The 6,132-nt window shown below is 48.6% G+C and overlaps 1 non-coding gene across 1 annotated transcript; it reads left to right on the top strand.

Annotated features, from left to right (window-relative positions):
- The first annotated feature begins 4,896 nt into the window (after positions 1-4,896).
- Trnas-uga (transfer RNA serine (anticodon UGA)) lies at positions 4,897-4,971 on the top strand. Its single transcript has one exon. It is a non-coding gene; the product is annotated as a tRNA-Ser (tRNA).
- The last annotated feature ends 1,161 nt before the right edge of the window (positions 4,972-6,132 follow it).

The raw sequence follows: 6,132 nt of genomic DNA, 5'->3' as shown, positions 1-6,132 counted from the left end.
CTACTACTGGTCTTCCAGGGAACGATCAAAGCGTAGACTTTTTGACACATTACTCACGTGGAGGAAAGTGCGCATCTTGACTGTTGTATTCAATCTCGATGCAATTTCTGTGTTTCATCAACACTCTGATAGTCCACAGATTACAGAATGCCACCAGATGTGCATCGGAAACTACTACTGGTCTTACAGAGAACAATCAAAGCGTAGACTGTTTGAGAGCTTACTCCCGTGGAGGAAAGTGCGCATGGTGAATTCAATCCCGATGCAATATCTGTGTTTCATCAACACTCTTATAGTCCACAGATTACAGAATGCCTCCAGATGTGCATTGGAAACTACTTCTGGTCTTCCAGGGAGCGATCAAAGCGTAAATTGTTTGAGACATTACTAACGTGGCGGAAAGTGCGCGTGGTGACTGTTGTATTCAATCCCGATGCAATATCTGTGTTCCATCTACACTCTGATGGTCCACAGATTACAGAATGCCACCAGATGTGCATCGGAAACTAATACTGGTCTTCCACTGAACGATCAAAACGTAGACTGTTTGAGACATTACTCCCATGGAGGAAAGTGCGGATGGTGACTGTTGTATTCAATGCCGATGCAATTTCTGTGTTTCATCAACACTGTGATAGTCCACAGATTACGGAATGCCTACAGATGTGCATCGGAAACTACAACTGGTCTTCCAGGGAACGATCAAAGCGTAGACTGTTTCAGACATTACTCCCATGGAGGAAAGTGCGCATTGTGACTGTTGTATTCACTCCCGATGCAAATTTTGTGTTTCATCAACACTCTGATAGTCCACAGATTGCAGAATGCCACCAGACGTGCATCGGAAACTACTACTGGTCTTCGAGGGAACGACCAAAGGGTAAACACTTTGAGACATTACTCCTATGGAGGAAAGTGCGCATGGTGACTGTTGTAATCATTCCCGATGCGTTTTCTGTGTTTCATCAACACTCTGATAGACCACAGATTACAGAATGCCTCCAGATGTGCATCGGGAACTACTAATGGTCTTCCTGGGAACGATCAAAACGTAGACTGTTTGAGACATTATTCCCATGAAGGAAAGTGTACATGGTGACTGATGTATTCAATACCGGTGCCATTTCTGTGTTTCATCAACACTCTGATAGTCCACAGATTACAGAATGCCTCCAGATGTGCATCGGAAACTTCCACTGGTCTTCCAGAGAGCGATCAAAGCGTAGACTGTTTGAGACATTACTCCCATGGAGGAAAGTGCGCATGGTGACTGTTCTATTCAATCCCGAAGCAATGTTTTTGTTTCATCAACACTCTGATAGTACACAGATTACTGATTGCCTCCAGATGTGCATCGGAAACTACTACTGGTCTTCCTAGGAGCGATCAAATCGTGGACTGTTTCAGACATAACTCCCATGGAGGAAAGTGTGCATGGTGACTGTTGTATTCAATCCTGATGCAATTTCTGTTTTTCATTAACACTTTGAAGGTCCACTGGTTACAGAATGCCTCCAGATGTGCATCGGAAACTACTACTGGTGTTAATGGGAACGATCAAATCGTAGACTGTTTCCGACATTACTCCCATGGAGGATAATGCGGATGGTGACTGTTGTATTCAATCCCGATGCAATTTCCGTGTTTCATCAACACTCTGACAGTCCACAGATTACAGAATGCCATCAGATGTGCATCGGAAACTACTACTGGTCTTCCAGGGAACGATCAAAGCGTAGACTGTTTGAGAATTACTCCCACGGAGGAAAGTGCGCATGGTGACTGTTGTATTCAATCCCGATGAAATTTCTGTGATTCATCAACAGTCTTATAGTCCACAGATTACAGAATGACTCCATATGTGCATCGGAAACTACTACTGGTCTTCCAGGGAACGATCAAATCGTAGACTGTTTGAGACATTACTCCCATGGAGGAAAGTGCGCATTGTGACCGTTGTATTCAATCCCGATGCAATTTCTGTGTTTCATCAACAGTCTGATAGTCCACAGATTACAGAATGCCCCCAGATGTGCATCGGAAACTACTACTGGTCTTAATGGGAACGATCAAAGCGTAGAGTGTTTGAGACATTACTCCCATGGAGGAAAGTGCGCATGGTGACTCTTGCATTCAATCCCAATGCAATTTCTGTGTTTCATCAACACTCTGATAGTCCACAGATTAGAGAATGCCTCCAGATGTGCATCGGAAACTACCACTGGTCTTCCAGGGAACGATCAAAGCGTAGACTGAAACTTCCTGGCAGATTAAAACTGTGTGCCCGACCGAGACTCGAACTCGGGACCTTTGCCTTTCGCGGGCAAGTGCTCTACCAACTGAGCTACCGAAGCACGACTCACGACCGGTACTCACAGCTTTACTTCTGCTAGTATCCGCCTCCTACCTTCCAAACTTTACAGAAGCTCTTCTGCAAACCATGCAGAACTAGCACTTCTGAAAGAAAGGATATTGCGGAGACATGGCTTAGCCACAGCCTAGGGGATGTTTCCAGAATGAGATTTCCACTCTGCAGCGGAGTGTGCGCTGATATGAAACTTCCTGGCAGATTAAAACTGTGTGCCCGACCGAGACTCGAACTCGGGACCTTTGCGTTTCGCGGGCAAGTGCTCTACCAACTGAGCTACCGAAGCACGACTCACGACCGCTACTCACAGCTTTACTTCTGCCAGTATCCGCCTCCTACCTTCCAAACTTTACAGAAGCTCTTCTGCGAACCATGCAGAACTAGCACTTCTGAAAGAAAGGATATTGCGGAGACATGGCTTAGCCACAGCCTAGGGGATGTTTCCAGAATGAGATTTCCACTCTGCAGCGGAGTGTGCGCTGATATGAAACTTCCTGGCAGATTAAAACTGTGTGCCCGACCGAGACTCGAACTCGGGACCTTTGCCTTTCGCGGGCAAGTGCTCTACCAACTGAGCTACCGAAGCACGACTCACGACCGGTACTCACAGCTTTACTTCTGCCAGTATCCGCCTCCTACCTTCCAAACTTTACAGAAGCTCTTCTGCGAACCATGCAGAACTAGCACTTCTGAAAGAAAGGATATTGCGGAGACATGGCTTAGCCACAGCCTAGGGGATGTTTCCAGAATGAGATTTCCACTCTGCAGCGGAGTGTGCGCTGATATGAAACTTCCTGGCAGATTAAAACTGTGTGCCCGACCGAGACTCGAACTCGGGACCTTTGCCTTTCGCAGGCAAGTGCTCTACCAACTGAGCTACCGAAGCACGACTCACGACCGGTACTCACAGCTTTACTTCTGCCAGTATCCGCCTCCTACCTTCCAAACTTTACAGAAGCTCTTCTGCGAACCATGCAGAACTAGCACTTCTGAAAGAAAGGATATTGCGGAGACATGGCTTAGCCACAGCCTAGGGGATGTTTCCAGAATGAGATTTCCACTCTGCAGCGGAGTGTGCGCTGATATGAAACTTCCTGGTAGATTAAAACTGTGTGCCCGACCGAGACTCGAACTCGGGACCTTTGCCTTTCGCGGGCAAGTGCTCTACCAACTGAGCTACCGAAGCACGACTCACGACCGGTACTCACAGCTTTACTTCTGCCAGTATCCGCCTCCTACCTTCCAAACTTTACAGAAGCTCTTCTGCGAACCATGCAGAACTAGCACTTCTGAAAGAAAGGATATTGCGGAGACATGGCTTAGCCACAGCCTAGGGGATGTTTCCAGAATGAGATTTCCACTCTGCAGCGGAGTGTGCGCTGATATGAAACTTCCTGGCAGATTAAAACTGTGTGCCCGACCGAGACTCGAACTCGGGACCTTTGCCTTTCGCGGGCAAGTGCTCTACCAACTGAGCTACCGAAGCACGACTCACGACCGGTACTCACAGCTTTACTTCTGCCAGTATCCGCCTCCTACCTTCCAAACTTTACAGAAGCTCTTCTGCGAACCATGCAGAACTAGCACTTCTGAAAGAAAGGATATTGCGGAGACATGGCTTAGCCACAGCCTAGGGGATGCTTCCAGAATGAGATTTCCACTCTGCAGCGGAGTGTGCGCTGATATGAAACTTCCTGGCAGATTAAAACTGTGTGCCCGACCGAGACTCGAACTCGGGACCTTTGCCTTTCGCGGGCAAGTGCTCTACCAACTGAGCTACCGAAGCACGACTCACGACCGGTACTCACAGCTTTACTTCTGCCAGTATCCTCCTCCTACCTTCCAAACTTTACAGAAGCTCTTCTGCGAACCATGCAGAACTAGCACTTCTGAAAGAAAGGATATTGCGGAGACATGGCTTAGCCACAGCCTAGGGGATGTTTCCAGAATGAGATTTCCACTCTGCAGCGGAGTGTGCGCTGATATGAAACTTCCTGGCAGATTAAAACTGTGTGCCCGACCGAGACTCGAACTCGGGACCTTTGCCTTTCGCGGGCAAGTGCTCTACCAACTGAGCTACCGAAGCACGACTCACGACCGGTACTCACAGCTTTACTTCTGCCAGTATCCGCCTCCTACCTTCCAAACTTCACAGAAGCTCTTCTGCGAACCATGCAGAACTAGCACTTCTGAAAGAAAGGATATTGCGGAGACATGGCTTAGCTTGGTGCTTCGGTAGCTCAGTTGGTAGAGCACTTGCCCGCGAAAGGCAAAGGTCCCGAGTTCGAGTCTCGGTCGGGCACACAGTTTTAATCTGCCAGGAAGTTTCATATCAGCGCACACTCCGCTGCAGAGTGGAAATCTCATTCTGGAAACATCCCCTAGGCTGTGGCTAAGCCATGTCTCCGCAATATCCTTTTTTTCAGAAGTGCTAGTTCTGCATGGTTCGCAGAAGAGCTTCTGTAAAGTTTGGAAGGTAGGAGGCGGATACTGGCAGAAGTAAAGCTGTGAGTACCGGTCGTGAGTCGTGCTTCGGTAGCTCAGTTGGTAGAGCACTTGCCCGTGAAAGGCAAAGGTCCCGAGTTCGAGTCTCGGTCGGGCACACAGTTTTAATCTGCCAGGAAGTTTCATATCAGCGCACACTCCGCTGCAGAGTGGAAATCTCATTCTGGAAACATCCCCTAGGCTGTGGCTAAGCCATGTCTCCGCAATATCCTTTCTTTCAGAAGTGCTAGTTCTGCATGGTTCGCAGAAGAGCTTCTGTAAAGTTTGGAAGGTAGGAGGCGGATACTGGCAGAAGTAAAGCTGTGAGTACCGGTCGTGAGTCGTGCTTCGGTAGCTCAGTTGGTAGAGCACTTGCCCGCGAAAGGCAAAGGTCCCGAGTTCGAGTCTCGGTCAGGCACACAGTTTTAATCTGCCAGGAAGTTTCATATCAGCGCACACTCCGCTGCAGAGTGGAAATCTCATTCTGGAAGCATCCCCTAGGCTGTGGCTAAGCCATGTCTCCGCAATATCCTTTCTTTCAGAAGTGCTAGTTCTGCATGGTTCGCAGAAGAGCTTCTGTAAAGTTTGGAAGGTAGGAGGCGGATACTGGCAGAAGTAAAGCTGTGAGTACCGGTCGTGAGTCGTGCTTCGGTAGCTCAGTGTGTAGAGCACTTGCCCGCGAAAGGCAAAGGTCCCGAGTTCGAGTCTCGGTCGGGCACACAGTTTTAATCTGCCAGGAAGTTTCATATCAGCGCACACTCCGCTGCAGAGTGGAAATCTCATTCTGGAAACATCCCCTAGGCTGTGGCTAAGCCATGTCTCCGCAATATCCTTTCTTTCAGAAGTGCTAGTTCTGCATGGTTCGCAGAAGAGCTTCTGTAAAGTTTGGAAGGTAGGAGGCGGATACTGGCAGAAGTAAAGCTGTGAGTACCGGTCGTGAGTCGTGCTTCGGTAGCTCAGTTGGTAGAGCACTTGCCCGCGAAAGGCAAAGGTCCCGAGTTCGAGTCTCGGTCGGGCACACAGTTTTAATCTGCCAGGAAGTTTCATATCAGCGCACACTCCGCTGCAGAGTGGAAATCTCATTCTGGAAACATCCCCTAGGCTGTGGCTAAGCCATTTCTCCGCAATATCCTTTCTTTCAGAAGTGCTAGTTCTGCATGGTTCGCAGAAGAGCTTCTGTAAAGTTTGGAAGGTAGGAGGCGGATACTGGCAGAAGTAAAGCTGTGAGTACCGGTCGTGAGTCGTGCTTCGGTAGCTCAGTTGGTAGAGCACTTGCCCGC

Source organism: Schistocerca gregaria, chromosome 3 (assembly GCF_023897955.1).
Source record: "Schistocerca gregaria isolate iqSchGreg1 chromosome 3, iqSchGreg1.2, whole genome shotgun sequence".
NCBI lineage: Eukaryota > Metazoa > Arthropoda > Insecta > Orthoptera > Acrididae > Schistocerca > Schistocerca gregaria.
Note: the sequence above shows the minus strand (reverse complement) of the source record. Positions and strands in the feature narration are given on the sequence as shown.